Here is a 23,474-nt window from a genome sequence, read left to right on the forward strand (position 1 = left end):
CTCAGCATGTTCCAGACTGTTTTACCCTTCTCTCCTTCCCCCTTCTTCAACTAGCTAACTTTTGATGAATCCTTAAATTGCAAGTATTATTTCCTCTAAGGACCCTCGTAGCCCTCCCAGCCTGGGAGTTCTTTTTCCCTGGTTCCATACTACCAGGTGCATGTTTTTTTGCAGTTACCATGCTGCATTCCAATGATTCTTTTAATACATTGACTGTGAGCTCCTTGAGGGCAGGGACTAGTCTCATTTGTTGTAAACCCAGCTCCTAGCCTAGTGCTGGTATATGGCAGGTCATCAATAAAGAAAGACAAAATGAAATTGATCCATCTTACTTCATTGCTGGTTCATCCTCTCAAAGTCAAAATGTCCCACAGCTCGGTCACTGGAACTCTTTGTTTACACTCATTCCCCAGGTGATCTCTATGAGTTCCATGGTTTAAATCCTTGAGCTGATGACCTCCAAATGCTTATTTCTATCATGGACCTTTCACCTGAATTCCTGGCCCATATAACCAACCCCCTACTTAATACCTCCACTTAGATGCTCAATATGATCTCACACTGATCATGCTCAAAATTAAACCTCTAATTTTCCCTCCCAAACTATTCTAATAGTCTCTCCCATCTTAGTAAATGGTGTCTTCATCCTTCCAGGTTACTCAGACCAAATGCTGAGTCATCTTTGAGTCTTCCCTTGCACACTTTATGTTTAATTTGCCATTAAATCTTGTTACTTCAAAATATATGTGTATTTGGGCACCTCTCACCTCTTCCTCTGCTATCATTCTCATTCAAGCCATCACGATCTCTTGACTAGAATGTTAGTCAATATTGCCTCTATATGATCTCTGGGCAAGACTGCAGCTGGATGGTCCTCATAAAACATGTTATATAATGTCCACCACCTATGCTCAACCTTTGGCACTCCCATCTCACACAGTCAGGGTGAAAACCCTTTCAATGGCCTGTAAGCCCAGCACCATCCATCCCATCGGCATCCCTGCTCCTCCTACCATTTCTTCCCTTAATTCCTCTCTTACTTCCCTCCCCCTCACTCATAGCACTCCAGTGTGCTGACCTCCTACTAAGCCAAGCACAGGTTCAGCTCAGAGGATTCACACTTCGCTTTTCTCTCTGACTGGAAAGCTCTTTGCCCAGATATCTTTGTGTCTCAACCCCTACCTCTTTCCCACCTTTGCCCAAATATCTCTTTCTTAGTAAGGACTTAGCTGATGGTCATATTACACATTTCAGTCCTCTCCTTTTCCTTGATTATTTTTTTCCATATCATATACCACCTCCAATATACTATAATGTACTTATTTATTTTGTTTATTGGCTATCTACACTTTCCATACCCCACTGGAATATAAGCTCTCTGAGGGCAGAGATGCCTATTTGAGGCACTAATGAAGAGAATTTGGAGTGCAACACACAAGCAAAATTATGAATGCCACAGTATTAGCATATAAGGAGCAGCAGTATATGCAAAACTACATAATGGTTCACTCTCAAAGCACTCTGACCTCTACATATTGGAAGGTTAATTACCTTTTTTTTTTTTTAATCCACAACCAGATGTTGGTAACCCTTTTGACCCAAAGTGGCCCAGGGTAAGCTCTCTTTTTGTATTTCTATTTTGAAGCCATCAAAATTACCCTCTGACACTGACCAGTCCTTATGCAAGGAAGGAACCGACAAATAATTGGGCAGTTTTGTAGTATACAAATGATCTTATTCTTATCTTTTGTGTGTATATCTTGGCAGAGTCTCTACTAATTGAAGTTGGTCATACTTGTGCTCAGCTGCAGGCTCTCTAGTTTTATTTGTACTTGCTGTCACTGGGCTCATTCCACCCACAGACAGTTATTATACCTTGTTTTTGTACATGTCTTTCAGATAATCGTGTTATTTTGCTATGGAAGATCCCAAAGCTTCCATCTTTGGAACCAGCTAAATACAGTTGACAGCCGCATTCTACCCACCTTCTTATGCCTCCAGTGACAGTCCCAGCTTTGGGCAGAAACCCAAAACATCCTCCATGTGGAATTCTGCCTGTTTGGACTCTACCCCGAGCATTATATTCCCTGCCTTTTCCAGAGAGATAGAAGCAGAGTAGAGGGGAGAAATGGAGGCAGATTTAGGACATGTTTCCATGGAGGTTATCATCAATAGCTCTTTCTTGACTTTCATTGCTCTTTTAATGAGGAAGACTGACTATCAGCAGCCTGTGAGCAATGCCCAGCCTTCAGTTTCCATCTTTAGTTCTTACAGGTGACATGCCATCCATGTAGCCAGAGTGCTTACTAATGCTCACAGTATAACATATTACACATTTGTATGTATAACAGTATAACATATGTCACCCACAGGCTGCAGCCGTGACCCGCATGATGTCAGAGTTATTGATTGACAAAATATGTCATTGACTTCTCCTTCTTCCCCTCATCCCATCAGTATTATGGAGAAGAGTAGGATATTTGAAGACATGGGTATTTCTTCTTGACTTTGTCTGGGAAGGACTCTATTTAGAATGAAGCTGCATTTCCTCTGAACGACACATGTTTTTTTGTCTATGAGTTCTGGATAGTCACTCCTACTCTAACCTCTGCTCCCTGACTGTTCATTCTGGGTGCAAGTCCTCTGCACTGGCAGGTATTGTATACCTCAGGTAATAGGAAGTGGAATCTGAAAACATCTGTCAGATCTTAGTTTGGGCCTGCAAAACCCCCTCCCCATGAGGGCACCTCTCATTTAGATTCTATCGTTCTCTATGGATTTGAGGTCTTCAGCATTTCCTTTGACCTCAAAAGAAAAACCCCTATTTTTGCTTCTGATTATAGAGATAATATTATCAGAATTTACCAAGTCAACTAATGAACAACCATGCAGCCAAAACCACTAGGCAAATATGAGCTGAAGAGTCATCCATGCCAAGAAAAATCAGCATCAAAGAGAATAAAGAGGACCTCTACTCATTCATTCCAGCTACCTTGTGTTAGAGGGAATTGAAAGGTTTAATCCAGGTCAAAATACCCATTAGTGTCAGAGGCAGAATTAGAATTTATTTCTTCTGTCTTCCTATGCAGTATTCTTAACATTATGCTCTGGGTGCCTGGCCCCTGCTGCCATGGGCCCCCAGGATACTGTGAGGATAATTTTCCTTTTACATCTAAATTGGGACAGTTCCACAGGTACAGATAAGGTATTTATCTCTCTACTTAACGTCTAAGATGGAGTAATGATTTCTGAGTAACAAAAGAGACAATATTAAACTTGTGTTAAACTTGGCTTTTTTTTTAAGTGATGCTTCGTTCATGACTTAATTAGTGCCATAAATGATGCTTTAAATTAATTAGCCTGATTTTCCCAGCACCTAAATTCTCTCATGGAAGAAAACATCAGTAGTATGTGCTGTCACCCCTGTGGCAGGATTTGAGAAGCAAAAACAACAACAAACAAAATGTCCTCCTGCCAGTGCTTCCTGAAATTACACTTTTAAAAAGAAATTAAGTGAAGGAACAGCCTCTATTCTGACTCAAATACCTTTGAAAGGTTGACATATTGTCCATTTCCAATGAGTTGTATATAAGCATGATTTATTTTAAGTCATCCAAGGGACTTTTATATGTGAGAGAGTAGAGATAACAGGAGTGCAGTGAGATTAGAGAGAAGTGGGGAATAGTAGAGAGGGGTTAGTATTGCAGAGAGCAGTTCTCAACTCTGTCTGAGAGCAGACATACAGCTTATTTATTAAAACCATCACATAGCCTGACAATCCCTTTATTTTAGTTTTCTCACCACTCAGAATGACCATTTCACACTTTCTCTCCCCTCCCCAGTTTCAGCAGCAGCCTTGCCTCATACTTCATTGAGAAAACAGAATTAGCCAAACAGGAATGTCTGTGCACCTATACATGAACTTCCAACCTTCTTATACCTGCTCCGCCCTTTCTGACTTCCCTCTGGTTTGAGGGGACGACATGACCCTGCTGCCCCTGATGGCTTGCCTCTTCTTCCACTTGGCTCTCAGTCTCATTTCCTTTTATTTCTGCAGCATTGGATCAGTCCCATCAGCACACAAACATATTCTAGAATATCTCTTGAGAAGCCTTTCTTTGACAAATGTCTTTCTCTCTCCCCCCTGCATTGACTGCAACTGTCTTCTGCTCCTCTTCACAACAAATCTTGAGCAAAGAGCTGAAGGCATTTGTCTCCACTTTCTCAGCCCTCTCCTCTGGCTCCGGAGTCAGTCAGATCAGTGCTCCTTCTCTAGCATTGCACAAAGCGTCTCTCATGTTGTCACCATGGTGTGACCGTCATCAGTGGTGCATTTTCAGTTCTTGTCTTCCTTGATCCTGCAGCACCATTGGACAGAATTGGCCACTCCCTCCCTCCTGGAACCCCATATTCTTCTGATTCTGTGACACCCACTCCTCTGTTGTCCCTCCTTCCCCACTAGCCCCTCCTCTTAGTCTCCTCCATGCCCCGTCGTCCTCTACCTGATCTCTAAAAGTTGGTGTGCCTCAAGCTTGGTTCAGGGTCCCACTGCTCTTTTTCATCTGCTTCATTCCAGGGTGACCTCATCCAATTCTGTACTTGGAAGAACGTTCATGGATGAGAGCAAAACAAAGGTATTTTTAGACGTATAAAGACTGAGAAAGCTTGTATCTCACTGGCCTTGGCTGAAAGGACTACTAAAAAAGCTTTCATGCCATGGACTCCATTGGCCATCTGGTGAAGTCTATCAGCTCCTTAGGATAGTGTTTTTAAATGCATAAAACAAAATACATAGGATTACACTCCACTGAAATATAGTTACTGAAATATTAAAACAGGATCTGATGTAGTATTTACTTCTTTATCAATCTATTCAAATAAAAGATTTAATGAGGCAGGTTTAATAACTATAACAAGTTTTAAGAGGTGATGGAATAAACTAGATTTTTGAGGATCTGCAACATAGAAATGTGATAGAAAAATATCTGTGATTTCTCTTGGTGACAAAGCATAGTTTCTGCTAATACTGCTGTGTTTCATTACCTGTGTTCTTAATTAAAGGAAATTACAAACCCCACTTAGAGATTAGTGAATAAAGGTGTATTTTTTTTCTACTTAGAATTCATGTACCCACTGAATTTTACTCATAGGGTGTCCATTAACTTAGGTTAAAAACTTTATTTTATTTTATTTTATTTTATTTTAAAACATATTTTAAAAAGAAGGAAACTGAACACTTGAGAACCAACAATTTAAAAACTATTCCTTAACTATTAACTTTTAAATTATCAGTTTTTTAAATTATTTGTTAATGACTAATTTTGAGTTGGGATTATAGAAAAAAACATGAACTAAAATACTAAGTAACTATGCAACAGGACATAGTAGCTATTCAATGAATACTTTTTTTAAAAAAATATTTATTTATTTTTAGAGAATGGAGAAAGGAGGGAGAAAGAGAGGGAGATAAACATCAATGTGAGAAAAAAAACATAGATCAGTTGCCTCTTGCATGTACCCAGCTGGGAGACTGAACCAGGAATGAACCAGTAACCTTTTGCTTTGTGGGGTGACACCCAACCAACTAAGCCAACCAGTCAGGGCCAATGAATACTTTTTAGGTGAATAAATGAATTGAGGGGAGATTTTGCTTTTCCTCTCATATCTTTTTCAGCTGGCTAGGGTATACACACCGTGAGATCAGTCCAGTATTTCCAAAAGCACAGTCACAGCATGATTTTGATTTCTAACACACTATGCACACTAATGTCCCCTGCATTCTTGTTAATAATAGGGTTACAGGAGCCCCCCTCTACATGTATGGGGAGGTACCCCATCATCTTAGCCAAAGAGTGGAAGTAATTTCTGAGGTAGAGCTAGATATCCCCAGGACATAATAGATGCTCGATAATTTTCCAAGACCTACAATGTGAAGGTAATACTCATAGGTCAATATCACCCCCTGGTCACCCAGAGATGGCCATCCTTGTGGTAAAAATTGCCACCCCTGAGTATGCATCACACCTCCCTCCAGAGTCACTGCTCTTTGATTTCTGTTATATGTCTAACAGTTATGTCCCTGTGCTAACACTGCTCTCAGTTCTTTGGAGAAATGATGTAGTCTTTTTTAAATGCCCTTTCAAGAATATTCAGTATGTCAGGCAAAATGACAATGTTTGCTTGAGAAAGAAATCAGAAAAAGACTGGCTAACACCTGTGTCTATGAGGAAGAACAATGGCTCTGAAATTTAGCTCCAAGGAGGGGCCTGAAGTTAGCTCTTTGAGGACAAGCATAAAATTGGGGGCAGTGGTGGTGAGAATGGGAAATGAAGCGCAAGTAAAAACTAATCAAACTTTCTGAAGTTCAACTCCTTGGGGAGAAGGAAGAATGTGACTTTTAAAAGCATAGAGATATGGAATGTTGAAAAACAACAGAGCTTGTAACTTAGCTTTGGGGAAATTAAATATTTGACAGTCAACAAGATCTTGTTAGACCACAAACACCACTTTACATTTTACCTATAGCCAGTCACTTTTAAAGAAAATGGAAGGGCATGAAATTTCCGAATACTACACATATTACTTGGTAAACTAGCACCTGTTCAAAACAACTTGCCTGTTTTATTATTGGGGACAAGCATTAATTGTTCATTCCAAGTGGCTTACCTGTAGATTTATTGTCTCCTCAAATCTGAGCAGTGGATGGTCCATTGCTCTGGCACCTTCTTTATTGGTCTGTTCTGTTTCATACTTAATGGCCAACTCTGAGTCTGTCTGGCCATCCAGTCAGCCTGGTGACCATGCTGGTAAACCCAAAGGCTAGCTACCCTGGGTTCTGTACTTTTTGAGTTTCTCAGAAATAGATGAGGTAAGAGATGAAGGGAAGCATGTTCACAGTAGCTGCTACTGGCCCTTGAAGCAGTGCAGCATCGTGAAGTCTGTGCCTTGGTGCATGGAAGTTGCTCAGCTGTCCACAGCTCCCTCTGATGGCCTATCCCAGGACAATTAGGGGTCCCATTTCCCAAGTTCAAGACTATTTCAAATGACATTGCCTTCTATAATTCAAAGTTTGCCTTCCAGGACCTTGAAACTATTTTTAGACCTGAGACATAGTACATAAAACACAGCTACATATCAACAATACATGATTATTCCAGGCCCACGCCCCTTGAATTCGCCTCATCTGACCTGAAACACTGAGAGGAAAAACCACATATATTTTTAGTCTCTTCCTGAATTCCTCAAATGTCATTCCATTTTCCATTTTATTTAAGACCATTATGATCTGGCCTTTGTGTTTTACATGGCATTATGAGCACACTCTCAGTATGTACCTCTCTGCCTGGGACCCTTTATTTGAACCTGTTGGGCTCTCACTAAATACGGGCACCCTTATGAATAACCTGTGGCCCTTAGATTACTTACTAGTCTAAATTTAAAATGCTCTCTTATCGTCCCTTCTTAAGTGCCAGAATCACCTTACACATCAGGTGCCCAGGGATTATTTATATGAATAAATATATTGCTAACAAGAGCAATATGTAAGTGTACTTCTATGTTTAAAATCATTGAATTTTACAGGAATTGTGTAATACCTTAAAGAGAGAAAACCAGGTTGGTTTTAGCTCAAGTGGTTACTTCATCACGACAGATGCTAAAGAGAAAAAACTGGTTTCTCAAACCCACTAATACACATATACACACATGTGTACACTTGTAACACATACTCATATTTCTCTGCATTGCAAAATCGGAGGAGTAAAGAAAACAGCAACCAGCACATGTAATTCTGGACCATGGAAGCATCTAACATTTTCGACATCTGGACCACATCTTTTATTAACTTTCTTCGCTCTTATATGAGAACACTATCTTCAGTAATAATCTTTATTTTCTTAATTAGTCTTTACATTTAAAACAACTAAAAAATAAAAAATTTCACTTTGAAATATTATTAAAATTCAGTAAAACATTTAACTGTAAACTAAAATTTGTACTTGCCAAGTAAAAAGGGTACACATTGAAGTGCACTTAAACACAAATAAAAACTCTACATGGTCACATAGAATGACAGAATTGAACGAACTCCTGTTTGGTTTCTTTGTTTTTATAGTCACCTGCTAACATTGCTTATTATTAAGATTAAGGCCAAAGCCAAGGACATGTCATAATACCTCAGAGGCCAGAGACACTTCAAGCAGACTCATACATTTGCAAGCCAGTAGGAACTTATTCTTGAAGTAAGCACGTGTAGCTGAGTCCCTCCGTGTCAGGTATCAGTATATAACTTAGTTTTCTGATTTAACATCTATGGAGAGTATAATATTCATTAAAAGATTAGCAATAAAAATATTAATTATGAACTTATGTTGTATTACTGAAACTCACCAGTGAGGGCAACAATTGTTTAAACTTAGATCAACAAAGATATTTTTAGGAAGAGTATGTTATCACAAACATTGTTTGGAATTGGCACAACGTGATAATTTTTCTTTTAAAAAAGGAACTTTAGTTGTTTTTATCATTGATTTTAAGTTCTTTACAGACAAGTACCACTTATTTCATGCACCCAGAAGGGCCTCTCCCCACACTCCTCCCTCAGTGCCACCAATTTCAGATTGTCTCTGCTAAGCTTGTCACTCCAGCACGAGAGAACTTTGTATTGGAAGGTCACCCCATTCCTCTTAGAGCAGTCCTTTAGGGATACAGACTAAAGAGTAGGGAGGAAGGACTTGACACTGGCCCTCTGAAGTGGAAGTGAGTCCTTGGAAAAGGTAGCCACATGAATGCCAAGACTCACTAATGCATTTCCCATCTTCACCAGGGGAAGCTAATCTTGCCTTCCACTTCACCAGGTTCCCACCTGCTTCTCATTCAGCCTTCTTTGGAAACATCCCCCTGACCAGAGGAAGGAACTATTGCACAGCTCGCTCACTCTCTCGGGATACTTCTAGGCCCACCAGCCCACCTGAAAGAAAAATAATAAGTGTGGTGTGTAGCGCTGACTGGGGGTTACAAGGGAAACCAGCTTTCCCTCCGCTTGACCCTGAAGGAAGGAAGCAGGAAGCCCTGCTTCGGGACAGACTGTGCTATTACCTCCTGACCCTCTCCCTGATCGAGAACACAGAGCGAATGGCAGAAAGCGGGGCCTCTGCAGCACTTTCCACACCTCTCTTAAGATTAGAGACTTCGTCATGGACAAGAAGCAGTCCTGATGGCTACTACTACGTGTTTACACCATGCCAGGCTATCGGTCAGTCCTGACTGCACCTCCTCAAAACTGTGTGAGGGGAAAAGAACTGTCATCTTCACTTTACAGACAGGAAACTCTGTCATGGAGCAGCTGATGTGGGGAGGATGTAACCCAGGACTGCCTCATGTCCGAGGCCTTCTGTTCTGCCCGGGGAAGAGGTAGCTAGAGGTTGAGCCCTCCCATAACTGCAGCACCTGTAGATACCGGAACACTAAACTTCAGACCACTGTGGTCGTGCTGTTGGATGTACAGTACAGTATTGCTAAGCAAGTCCAACTGCTCATAGAGCAAGAATTAGAAATGTGTAAACTGGGTATCCAACCTACGGCCTGCAGGCTGCATGTGGCTCAGGATGGCCATGAATGAGGCACAACACAAAGTGGTAAATTTACTTAAAACCTTTTGAGATTTTTTTTGTGATTACGTGTCACAATGTACTTAATGTGTGGCCCAAGATAACTCTTCTTTTTCCAGTGTGGCCCAGAGATACCAAAAGGTTGGACAACCTTGGCTGTAAACTGAGTGTCTAGATAACTTACGCATATAGAATGGGGGTGATCAGGTGCCAGGTATCTTATTGTTTTCATCCAGGTCTGCCTGCTGTGCCTGCCCCTTAAAATAATCCCTTCTCATGAAAGCAAATAATCCCTTCTCATGAAAGCATTAGGAGAAAGATGAACTTAGTTAAATATGGTAACAGTGGGTGGGTTTGTGTCATCACCTGCCTAACTGCTTAAATCCTCCTTTAATGTCTGTTCATCCCAATCATGCATCATTCATTTTTTTTTTACCAAATATTTATTGAAAATCTATGTACCAGGCACTAATCTAGACCCTGAAGATAAGCAGTAAGTAAAACAACTGTCCTCAGATGTTCACATTCTAGCTGGAGGAGAGTACTGGCTGGCCTCCAGGCCCATCTCCGCCCTTGTCCGCCAGCTCTGTGCTCTGGGAGGTCAACCCCACATCTCACATCCTCACCGTCTGGGAGGCCAATGGGAAGGAGGAGCAGGTGGAAGTTCCCAGCAGGAGACAAGGATGAAGGAAAGGGGCACCAGGTATTTGCTCCCCACTCCTTCTTGCCAGGATACAGTTTGGGCAATGACTATGTTCCTCCACTCTCAGCCACAGATTCTGGGGAACCCCCTCTCCCACATCCACAGATCATTCCAGGCTCTCTGACACCTCATCCAAACGTCTTGCCCCTTTCTGCCCTAGGGAAGGTGATCAAGGGCTTCGGGATGCTGCCAACCTCCTGTTAACTTGATCGCCCACACTGTTTCAGTGAACCTTTGAGAGTGTAATGGAGGACTTCAGCTAAAATGCCCATGTGAAAATTAAACAAATGAGGGGAAAGAGCAAGCTAATAAAAGTGGATTGTTTCTTGGGCTCAGTGAAAGTAGTTTTCTGCTTATTTCCTTTTTATACAATCACTGTTAATTCCAATTATTTTTAGTAACTTCCCTTCGAACCCATTGTTTCGAAATTCAAGTCACTTTCAATAAAAGTTGAATTTTGTTATGAGGATACAGAATGGGGGGCCCACTAATTAATTTCACTGGTAAACTAAGGTGAAAAACTGGAGTATTGGAAGATCCTAAAGCATATATTTAGCTCATTTCTTCAATAAGAAACATAGTTAATGGAATTGAATCCTCTTTGGATGAATGAGGATTTCCTGATGTATCTAGATATTCAGAATGGTATTTACATTTCAATGCTACAGACACAGGAGTTTAAGTTTCCCTCACAGGAACTTGTTTTCTTTTTATGATTTGTGGTTATTTCTGCTCCTAGAAGCCTCATTTCAATTCATCACTTTTTGTGGCAAGGAATGTTACATTGGCTACTTGCTGTTTTTCACATAAGTCTTTTTCTTCTGAATCTTTGGTGTGAGAAATTTCATTTGTGATCATGACATTGAAAAGGTACACTGTTTTTTTTAGGCCAAAGAAAACATTAAGTACCAGGATCTTTTCTTTTCTTCCTACCCATCCTTTTATTCCTCCCCTGTTCAAGGTACTTTGGATTTCCAGTTTTTTCCTGTTTTATCTATCAAAGAGGAAATAACAACTCTAGGCATACAGTTTGGCCTTCACCACTTGGTCACACTCGAAGACACCAATCTCATGTTTCCACATTCACTAAAAGTCTGTTCTCTAAAGCTTCATATTCCAATTATTCTGAAATGTAGAGAAACTTGCTCAAAAGCCACAGCTCTAATACCCTCTAAAGGGGCAAACCCTTGACTCAAGTGTTTGCTCTGGATAACAAGTGATTTCCTGCTTCACAAATAAAAATTTCAAAGGGCTGATTTTTAAAATTCCAAAGAATCCTACAAGTCCATATTTTGACCATTTACAGGCAAAAGTGAAACAGAATATCAGGAATATTTGGGTTAGAGTTTCTTAAACTACATAAATATTTAAAAATTAAAGGAGCATTACAGCAAAGAAAGCAAAAAAATTAGTCATTCTTCTTCCCAGGGATTTTCAAATTTTAGTGCAGCTCAAGAATCACCCAAGTAATTTTGGCCAAGTTCCTGGCTTCACACTCAGATACTTTGCTCTGTAGAGAGCTGCGGACCAGCACTAGCACCACCTGGGAACTTGTTAGAAATCCAAATTCTTGAGCCTACCCAGACCTTTAGAATCAAGAATTCTAGAGGTTGGTCCCATTAATCCATGTTTAAACAAGTTCTCTGAGAAGTGATTACAATGCACACATAAGCTAATAACCACTGAGATATATACAGCATGATTATTTTTTAGCATAAGATTCTCACTTTGAAAAACCACCAGTTGAATCAGAAGCTCTGAATACATTTAGAGAAACAATAGCAGATAGATAAGCTGTTGGGTTAGTTCACAGGGAGTCTGTCCTCTTTCCAAAATGTCACAGTTATCTTCAGCTCAAACTCTTAATCATTAGGGTTTCCACCTACACATCCATCCTCACCTCTTTCACTTTCTTCTCATCTTACTCTTCCCTCTCTGAATCCCCGTGTGCCCTGTAAACACCACGTTCTCCAGCCTCTGCCTGAAACTGCCTCCTTCCTCCATTGTCATGTGTCTAACTCCCATTGTCCTTCAGGGCCCAAGTCAAGGTCAAACCTGCTTTTGACCCACTCTGGTTGTGTGTGCACTTCCACCCCTCCCTTCCCTCTGCCAAAACATTTACCAAGCTGTATTATAATGGCCTATTTGTGAGCTCTTCTGCTATCCTATGATTTCCCCACTGTCCACCCTCACCCCCACAGCAGGACCTTGTTTGTGTACTCTTCTGTGCCCTGTACCTAGCTCCGTGTCAGGCACAGGTGCTCAATCAATGTTAGTTACAGATAAACCCTAGAGGGGGCACATTATTAGAGGTTCTACATGAGGTGGAGGGCATGGACTATGGCATCAGACTGCCTGGGTTCAAGTCTTAGTTCTACCATTTACTAGCTATGTATGTTTGGGCAAGTTACTTAATTTCTCTGTTCTTCAGTTTTCTCATGTATAAAATTGAGATAGGGGTACAATTATCTCACAGAATTGTTGTTTTGAGTACTTAGAGCAGGACCTGATGAGTATTAAAGTCTCAATGCAAAAATGCTAGCAACAAAAAGGATCAAGGAGGGTTCTAGGATACTTCTGTATTTAGAAAGGAACTCCCCCCTTCTTTCTCCAAATTTCCTTTTTTTTTTCCCTCTAGGCTGACAATATTTCTTTCTCTTTTCTCCTCTTTTTTCAATATGGTATTCTATAAGTCTACAACAACATCCCACGTTTATAACCACTGGAAGCACTCACGTGTGTGTGTGTGTGTAGATGTAGTTCATTAGTTTAGTTTCTGATGATATAAACAAAATTAAAGGATATCAGGTAATAGCAAATAGGTATTAGCCAATCTTAAAATTAGAGGTCTTATTTTTGAAGGATAATTTATAACACCTACACGTTTTTGAAAGTTGTCATTTATGAAATTATTCATTTAAAATGGATCTCAAGTAAAAAGAGAAAAAAACCAATTTACTGATTTATAGCAGATAGCAACCTTAACAATACAAGCAATAGGCAGAATTGCCTTGGTAAAGTAAAGAGAATTTATCAAAGCAGATTTATTTTTGTACAAAATTATTTAAGTTTTATCAAGAGTTTGATCTCCAGTTACATATCTAGTTACATTAGCAGTTTGCATACATGTTTACATTTTTTTAATTCTATTTTTACCAATAAATTACAACATATTCATTTACTGGACAAATGTTTTTGAGCCCCCTTATACAGAATACTGCAGATACTATGCTAGGGGCTAGAAATACAGAGAATAAGATGGCATCCTTATATCCTAGGAAAGAAGTGCATGTGAACAATTACTGAGAATATAAATACAAAAGGCACTGAAGCAGGGCCTGGATATACCACTGTGAGGACACCTAGACAAGAGATCAATTCTGCACTAGGATGAGGAGATATGTAAAAAGGAAATCACCTGGTGGCATTTAAAATGGGCTTTGGAGAATCAATAGTTTACTTGACAGAGAAGGCAGAAAAGAGGACTCTACACAGAGGAGTGACTTGTAGTAGGGAGATGCTGTAGATGGAGTAGAGGCAGACACCCAGGTAGTGGCCATCAGAAGGTTTTGGGATGAGCAGAGGGAAAGGAGCCTGCAAAGAAAACTGAGAAAGTGCAGCAAGAGAATATGAGGAAAACCTGGAAAGTGTGGTGTCCCAGGCAGCAGGGAGAAGACTAGAGGAGGTAAGAAGTCAACAGTATCAAATGCTATAGACAGTGAAGTGAGATGGATTTAAACACAGAAGTCATCAAGAAATTTGTCAAGAACATTCACGCAGGTGCACTGGGGGTTTGGACAGACAGGGAGACAAAGCTGAGTGGTTTGCAGTGAATGGTTGGTAATGACATGATTGATATTAACACCCATAATTCTTTCAAGGATTTCTTGGTGATGAGGAAGAGGACCTGTCGGCTTGGGAAAGAGCTGCCGTTCCTATTGTTTGAGATGAGAGGGACCTAAGTCTAATTAAATAATAATGGAAAAGAGCCAATCAGAGAGGAGTATATGAGACCATTAGGAGGGTGGGAGGAGGTGAGACCTGAGCTCTGGATGCAGGGAAGGGCCATCTCTTCCTCAGAGACAGGAAAGGAGGACAGAGATCGGTGTTGAAGCAGATGCTTTCATGGAGTTGTTGGTGAGGGGCCAAGAGAGCTATTTCCTCTAAGAAGGCAAAGCTGTCTCCTGAGATGAGGTGTGTGTGCACATGTGTACATGCATGTGTTCACATGCAGGCATGGACTTGGCCACACTACTGTTGGAGGTTTAAAGACAGGGGAGACACCATGAAAATGTCTCTGGATATGGTTAGTCTGCAGTCGGGTGAGGTTCATGTGTCTTTTCTGATCTGCATGCATTTAAAACACAGAGTTATCTGGCTTCTTTCCACTGTTACTTAACAATGCATGAGTGTGTGTATGTGCGTATAAATATATCCTCTGTTCTTAAAGTTTCTTGCAGGTTTTCCCTTAGTGCCTAGTAGACCATATGTAGCATATGCTCAATAAAGAACTTTGTTAATTGAAAGATCTTTCAACTCATTGTGCCCTGCTTAGCTACTAAAAGCAGACTCCAATGGGGAAAAGCAATATCATTCTAGGTGCGTCCTGCCCTGGGGACAAGGCACTGAAACTAGATCAGCATTTTTAGTGGGAAAGCATATATGGTAAAGAACGCAGAAATTTTACCCGGTCTGAACAGTGGCTGGGTGCATGTTATGATATTTAACTTACGCTTTCTTGCCTATTTCTTCTCCACTCATGCACACACACTCACTCACACACACAAGCCTGTGGTGCACACACCACCAAAGTCTGAGGTCTTTCTACTTCTAAGAAGGACAGAAGCAGGATTTTTCTGTGATATGAGTACACAGGAGCACTGGCCAGGAGAAAGGGTTAACTAAGGATCCCTAGTAATGCTTCTACTTGTTCTCTAAGGAGTAACAAAGAGAGGAAGCACAGCCTTTGCGGAAGGAAATTCCCAGGCCCAACTTCGGACATTCACAACCTGCCCTGTGAACCCCTGAGGAGTTTCTGATGATAAACACTTGCAAACAAAACAATCCATGAAGGCATTTTTACTAACATTCTTGCATTTTCACCAAAGGGCTAGAGCACATTTTCCTGCATCTGTGGACCCAGAGGGGGCCTGAACATCCACCTGCTGGCAGAGCCATCAATCCTGTCCCAGCTCGGGGCTTGCAGGCGTTTGTACGTGCAGGTGTTTGTACGTGCAGGCCCCTTGCCTCTCCGGTCTTTGACCTGCAAGGGCCCGTGTTCACATGGGGCCACCAGAATGTAGACTGCAGATCCTTTATGGGGGTAGGGGAAGAGGGAGTGAACTGTCAGCAGTGTGCAGACCTGAGACCCACATTTGCACCTTCTTGAGTGACTCCCAGACACAACCTTGAGCTTTGCAACCTTAAGCAATAAGGCAGTGATGTTCTCCAAGAGTGGGAGGGCTTGACAAAGATAAGAAAAGCTCTGCTAATAAAATGTGCCAATTAAGTAAAAAATTAGACCTCCTTCTCTGCAGTGGCAAAAACACACACAAACCCCCAAACAAAAACAAAACAGCAACAAACATCTCTGGAGTCCTGCTAAATATTTTTACAGTAATTTTCCATAAGGAAACGAAAGCATTCTAGGCCCAAAATGCAAAATCTTATTCAAAAATCTAGTGTGGGTCAGTTTCTTGGTAATAATGTACCTTATTTTATGACCAAACTAATAGAATATGAGGTTTGTTACATCCATTCTGCAGATAAAAAGAAACAAGAATCAGAAACCAGCCTCAGAAATGTTAATAGTGAAGATCTGGGTGACTCAGGAGTCTGATAGCTGTTTGTGGTGTGTGTTGTGTGCACAGTGTGTGGTGTGGTGTGTATGGTATGCGGTGTGTGGTATGGTGTGTGTGGTGTGTGGGTGTAGGGGCTTTATGCATGTACGTGCATGCTTTTATTACTAAAATATCCTTAACAACCCTTTACTAATTGCAGTCTAACCCAGGATCTTCAAATGACATTCTTGTTTTTAGGCCAGACCAGAACCCATTTCATCGCATGGGTAAGGGTTAGATCTTCAACTATCAATGGAAAGCTGAGCTTTCATTCTTGAAATGCCATCACAGGTTTCTGGGATATTTTTAGATATAAATTATCATACATGTCTACTCATTTGCATCTGCCCAGAGCTGGTAGGTGACCTCCATCTTGACCCCAGCACTCAGGACCCCGTAGACAGGGCGAATGACAGGTTCCAGATTTCACTCTAGGCGGGGTTACCATGAGCCTTCCACTCAGACCTCCTTCTGCTCTTTGTACTATAACAATGCTCGGAAACACAGGCTTGTTAGAGGAAATTCCCAGGGCCATGGTTTGGACATTAGGAGTTGCTTTGCTCTGCTGGGCAGGCTGATGTGCACCTAAAAATAAACATGCAGGTCTTCATGGGGCTCTATGATTTTGTCTTGCACGGTGGATTATATTTCAAAGGGAGCTTTTTTTTTAAATGTTTCTAAGAAAGCAAGTCAAGATAAATGTGAAGAATAAACTATATCATGGTTTTGTTTCGATTTGACAAAAGGTACCATTTGCTGATACCCATTTCTTTGAAAGGGCGACTGCTTTTTTTGCCTTAGGATTTCAAAACAAGATTAAAGAAAACAAAGGCAAGCTGAGATGTTGCCCAAGTAACTGGAGAAAAGTGTAAGTACTCTAAACCACAGAGCAACCAGTTCTTCCCAGTGTAAGGAGGATAAAGGATTAGCAAAGAAGCCTGGGGCAGCCTGGAGAAGTGGGTGATGTGTGCAGGACCCATTGTAAGAAAATTATCCCTTCCCTAAATTCTGCCATCCTTAGCTGGCAGAAAGGCTGTTACTAATGTGGCTCATTTAACAGAAAAGGAAATGTGAGTGAACAGTGGCTGATGAACTTGACTCAGAGCAGGCAGACAGGTCCAATCAGCTTTCTTCTCTCCCTCCCAAAATCAAATATCTCACAGTCCCTGCAGTTTAGAAGATGATAGAACCATTTATTTTTGCACTTTTAAAAACTGGATTTCTGAATGGCTAGGAATACATATCCCCATAGTAGTGTTTCCATTTTATAAAGAGAACACAGATCAGAGGCATGGCTCTGAATCTTGCTGTTACTTGCCTGACCCTAGTTCGGCTGAAAATGTGCCAAATTGCAGCAATTTTCCATCAAATAGGAATGTGTTTGCAGTACAAGTAACCCACAATCTAGTTAAAGAGTAACCTAAGAAGAGTGGTTTGGAGTGAACTTCTCCTGCCTCATTGTTCTCATTTCTTCTTTGCTTTTTCCTGGAAGTCCAACCTAACTCTATTGTTGCAAAGACCCTAATTTTAAAATGGTCTAAGCAGATAGGCAGGGCTAGTTGGTAAAAAAGCAGCAACAGTCACTCTGTAGCCTGATGATTTTTTTTGCAGACCTTCATTTAGTGGCTTGGATTGGGGACCTGACATCATAAGACTCTTGGTGGCTTTGAGCAGGAAGGACTTTGAGGTCGTCACCCGAACCCCACCCAGTGCGGGCATTCCTTTAGGAACACCCCGGCCGTGCTCTTCCAGGGTGCTGGCTCAGTGCCCAGGACAGGACGTTCGCCGCGCAGCGAGACAGTTTTAGGCAATCCTGACGGTGGGTCAATCTTTCCACACATTGAGCTAAAACCCATTACCCTATAATTTCCACTCATTGATCCATTGTTGACCTCTTTTCTCACATAGAGCAATCTTTACATATTTGAGGGTAGCCTTCATGTGCCATGAGACTGACTTCTTACATCAAATGATCTCTGGTTCCTTCAAATATTCTGCAAATGACAATTTTCTTATCATTTTACCATCTTGGCCAGCCTCCTCTTTTAAGACCTGATGCATTTCTTGAGGCAACATATTAAGTACTATAGCTAAATTTTCCTCTCCCTAAACTTGTAAGTTCAGTAATATCTGCATTTGCAGAAACAAAACTAAGGCTTGGCAAGATACAATTACTTATTCTAAGACATGGAAGACGGGGGATTCAAAACCAAGTCTCCCTCTTTATAGCCCACCACACACCTCTGATTTAAAAAGAAATGTTGAACCAGGTATAGCCTGGTTGATCTCAGATACATTCTGAGATCTGTGACCACTAGATATCTCCCACGCATGGTAACATTCCTTTTGTTGTTACCACTTGTGCTTACTAATAGAAATTAATGGGCTTCTTAATTTTTATTGAAGTATAGATGACATATAAAAATATATTAATTTTAGGTATACAATGTAATGATTCATTGTTTGCATACACTGAGACACAATCACCTCAATAAGTCTAGTTACCATCCATTATCATACCAAATTACTTATGTCCCTTTTGTTGTATGTTAAGAACTTTTAGGATTTACTCTCTGGAACTTTAATTACAATATTAATGACTATAGTCATTGTGCCATACATTATATCCCCATAACTTATGTGTTTTATAATCGTAAGTTTATACCTCTTAACCCCCTTCACCCATTTCCCCCAACCCTAAATTCCCCTCCCCTCTTGCAACCACTGTTCTGTTCTCTGTCTCTAAAGGGATATTTTAGATTCCACAAAAAAGTGAAATCATATGATATTTGTTTGTGTCTCTATGCCTTATTTCACTTAGCATAATTCCCTCAAGCTCCATCCATGTTGTTCCAAATGGCAAGATTTCATTCTTTTATTTTTAATCCTAACCCAAGGATATGTTTATTGATTTTTAGAGAGAGAGAAACATCTATGTGAGAGGGAAACATCAATCTGTTGCCTCCTGCACATTTTCTGACCAGGAATCAAACCCAGGGTATGGGGCAACACTCTAAGCGACTGAACAACCCAGCCAGGGCAAGATTTCATACTTTTTTATGGTTGAGTAATATTCCATTGTGTATGTGTACTACATATTCTTTCTCCATTCATCTATAAATGAACACCTAAGTTGCTTCCATATCTCAGCTATTATAAATAATGCTGCAATGAACACAGGGGTGCACATATTTTTTTTGGAAGAAGTGTTTTCCTTCTCTTTGGATAAATACCTAGCAGTAGGATTGCCAGATCACATGGTAATTTTACTTTTAATTGTTTGAGGAACCTCCATACTGTTTCCAAAGTGGCTGCACCAATTAACATTCCCATCAACAATGCACAAACATTCCCTTTTCTCCACATCTTCAGCAGCCCTCGTTATTTCTTGTCTCTTTGATAAAAGCTAGAAATTAATGTTAATTTGAGTGGTTAGGAAGTGACCAGGAAAAAAAACACTTTGGCTGCTGAAGGGCAGCTATAGACAAGGTGGGTATGCAGAAGGTATGGAGGTCAAGAGATACATGAGTAACAGGAAGCAAGAAGGAATTCAGGAGGCCCAGGAACATCTTGTTATGGAAACTTCAGGAATAGGGGATCAAGACAATAGTGCTCAAAGAGGGGAAAGTGGTTGCATAAGAGTGCCTAAACAGTTTGCTTTAGCCTAAGCCCTGTGTTTACATCTACAGAATAAATAGAAAACACTGGTTTTCCCTCAGCTGACTATGCATCCCATGAGAGTACAAAGTTTGGAGAAAAAGGATACTATGCCCGGCCACAGCATCTGATTCTAGGTGAAATCTGGTTAAGTCACACATCTTTAGGTGGGAAAAGAAAAAGGCACCATGGAGTCTGAAGCAGAGTCCTTGCCACTCTGCCACAGTGAGGGTCAGGGATTGACTATATGTCTGTAAGCTTCTAAGTTTTTCCTGCATCGCTTGGTAGAGCTACTTCCTTCTCTCCTCCTGCTGCTCTCTGAAAGCAGAGATTGCCTGAGGATGACAGAGCCTTCGTTTTAACCTGCCCCACTTCAAAGCAGCTCTACACCCAACAAGTAATGCCAAGTGGATTGAAGTGAGCTGTAGGGCACTGCTCCCTAGGAGCCACTGCCACGCTGTACTTGACAGAAAGTACTGAAGGGCCACATTAATGTCTATGGCTGAGCACATGGGCATAGTAAGGAAATGACTGCCCTGATATGTCTTTGCCAGTTTGAGTCAAAAAACTGCAGAACAACGTCCTTCAAATAATCATGCAGCATGAGTGCAGAGGCTCCCTGGAGAGCACCTTCTCTGTGCACTTATGAAGGCAGAGGTTCTTCTTCCTTGAAGCTCTCTGTCTTGTCCACCACTTAAGGAAAATCAAGGTTCAGAGGATGGATGTGGATTCCCCAAGTTCACGGGGCAAGTGAGTGACAGATGCAGGGCTAAGTCAGGGCCCCAAAGCACAGTCCAACTTGCTTTTCAATAAATCACCCTTCAAGCTCCAGATGTCTGTACTTGGATGTGCCAACATGTATTAGATAGAGATCAGACTCCTTTCAGTTTTCTTTAATGCTTTTTAGGTAGAAGCAGGACAGGGGATGGAAAAAGGTACATCTTCTCTATGGGGACTTGCATGGAGGCAGGACTCACATCTGTGTCATTTGCCATCATATCCCTAGCAGGTGGCACAGAAGTTGGTGAGTGGGATGCCCTCAGTATGTATTTGCTAAAAAGATACATATGTCTCTGACTTGGAGGGGTAGAGCACGAGGGGTACTGACAGAGAAACACCTAATGCAAGAGATTATCCACAGAGTCATAAAGGAATGGACTCTAAAATTTATGGTACATGGTAGGTACTCAAAATATTTGGTGAAGAAAAATGAATCTAGCCAAGTCTCATAAAGGAGAGTATGGGAAAATGTTATAGGGATTAGCAATCTCCTTATAAAACTCCAAACTGCAGTTCTCGATCTGATGATAAATTTGGATTCTTCAGACAATGGATCCATTCATTTGTTCATTCATTTGTTCATAAATTCAATAAACGTAAGGAGCACAAACTGTGTACCTGGTGCTGTTTCAAGTACTATGGATTCAGAAATCAAAGACTCATAACTCCTCGAGGATGAAAATAAGCATAGCAACCATCATTTAATGTGCTAAGGGCTGTGACAGAGCATTTCATGAAGTGCTGTTAAACCACAGACGGGAGGAACACTTAGTATGAGGTGGCCTGGATGAAGGGCAAGGTGGGGGAAGAAATCAGGCTGCAGTGGGTAGTTGGATGGAAAAGATGACTGGAGGTATCCCGGACAGGGAGAACAGCACTCATGGACAAAGGTAGGCATAGAGTTCTCATGTCCTGGGGAAACCAAAGGGATTCATTAGAGCTGGAAATTCCGGTGGGGAGAGGTGAGGATGATAAGGAGCAGACCTTGAAGGCCTTGTTTACCTTCCTTAAGTAGGGGCTTCTCAAAGTTTAATGTGCAGATAAATCACTCAGAGACCTGGTTAAAATGCATCTTCAGGAAGTCTGAGGAGGGAATGGAGAACCTGCACCTCTCACAGCTCCCAAGGGATGCCCGATGCAGGTGATTCCATACTGCCCTGTAGACGGCGAGGCTGTAACAATGGCATGTGAGGCAAATAGTTCACTGAGGAGAGTGACATTATCAGAACTGCATTTTCCCAAGAACCCTGCTGCAGGACATGGAGAATCAAATGGAGGGAGACTGTGTTGAGGCAAAATATTGCTCCCAGAGGAAAGACTAATTGTGAGAACAAAAACAAACAAACCGTAAGAGACAAAAAAAGAATTTCAGGGAAATCTGTAATGCTATTTGAGTGTCTTGACCCCACTCCAGGTCTCAGTCAACATATTACCTAGAGCCCCAGTAGTGACCCTAAGAAGCAGCCAGCTAAGGCGCGAACACATTGCCTGCAGACAATGATCACAACAGTAAATAAAGTCATTCTCCTCAGACACCAGTTGGTATATGTTGTCACTACTTGCATGTAATTTCAGGAAACTTCAGGAAGAGCAATTGTTTCATAGCAAATTCTGGAAAGTAACATGGAAGTCCACAGGATCCTAAGCAAAGCACTTGTTCACTTATCTATAACTCATAGGTATCCTAAATTAGAAACCTCTATTTCTATCACTGTTAGAAAATCTTGTCAGCTCAAGTATACCTTTAACTCAAAGGAAAAACTCAAAGAGGAGTAAAAACAAAAATCAAGGGAAGGGTCTACATTGTTGAAAAGAAAAGGCAGGTGGTAAATTTTTTCCCTTCTGCAGAAGCAAAAAAAAAAAAAATGCAACTTTTCATGAGATTTGCCCTCCAAAGAGGATAATAATCAGCTTCAAGTTCCAGGTACTATGACGGTTGGCATTCTTCATCCAAAGATATACAAATTCAGAACATCCAGATATCTTCTCCCCTCTCCCTATTTTCCTCACAGTCCTGTTAATCAGTAAGTCTCAATATGACACAGGTTGAAAACACGCAGCCAAATCAAGAAGCCATGTGGACAGACACAACTATTTCAGAACAGCCCAAGTCACATTCAACAAAACACACTAAAGCAGGGACCTACCTTTCTCCTCTGTGGTTTGCAGTCTCCTGAAATTGAACCCTGTCCTGTAGATCTTCCTCGGACCCTCTTATGTGAGATGAAATGTAAGGGCCCCCATTCAGTCGCACAGCCACAGGAGGGTAGGGTTTCACGAAACCAGACTTCAGGTCCTCAGGGTGCCCACAGACATCAGGGAGCAGAGGTGAACTGCCTTCTGTGCTCTGCTGCAGGAAAAAGCTGGGAGACACAGTGTGGCTGGAGGTGGGGGCGGAGGCTGGGGGAAGGGAAGTAATATGGGAACTGTAATAAATAAGAGATCCTCTCCACATGATTTCCTGTATTTGGTGCCTGTTGCCTCTCTCCAGGCTCCCTAGAGGAAATAAGACATTTAAGCTTGTCCTTTGGCCACTGGAAAGAAGAGAATAAACATGGTAAGAACCATGAAAATGAGAAAGAGCAGCACAGCAGACAGGGAGCTGACCCGCCAGCTAGCTTTACATTTTACCAAGTGCTTTCTTCCTGAAGTTTCTCCAAGTGTTTAACTCTGCAAAAGTCAAGAACACCCTCATCCTCTTCCACTGAAGCATTGTCTGGCCACTGTCCAGATGTCCTGCTGGCGAGAGGCAAGTCAGAACAGATCTGAGAAAAGTCGGTTTGCCAGCCTGGGACAAGACCCTCTGGGTTCCATCTTTGGAACCGCCGATGACATTCTGGGTCTAATCTTGAAACAGCTCCTAAAGTCCTCAGTCCATTTTGCCCT

The 23,474-nt window shown here is 41.4% G+C and overlaps 1 protein-coding gene across 4 annotated transcripts in view; it reads right to left on the minus strand.

Moving 5' to 3' along the window:
• The window catches only part of ADGRF5 (adhesion G protein-coupled receptor F5), a 98,040-nt gene extending 75,030 nt beyond the window's left edge, over window positions 1-23,010 (minus strand). For all 4 annotated transcript variants that reach the window (XM_054569468.1, XM_054569463.1, XM_054569466.1 and 1 more), the window contains exon 1: window positions 22,736-23,010. The gene's annotated coding sequence lies outside the window, so the exon portion shown is untranslated. The remainder of the gene's footprint in view (window positions 1-22,735) is intronic.
• Between the last annotated feature and the right edge of the window lie 464 nt (window positions 23,011-23,474).

Source organism: Pteronotus mesoamericanus, unplaced genomic scaffold (assembly GCF_021234165.1).
Source record: "Pteronotus mesoamericanus isolate MK-2021 breed Mesoamerican mustached bat unplaced genomic scaffold, CSHL_Meso_final contig_20, whole genome shotgun sequence".
NCBI lineage: Eukaryota > Metazoa > Chordata > Mammalia > Chiroptera > Mormoopidae > Pteronotus > Pteronotus mesoamericanus.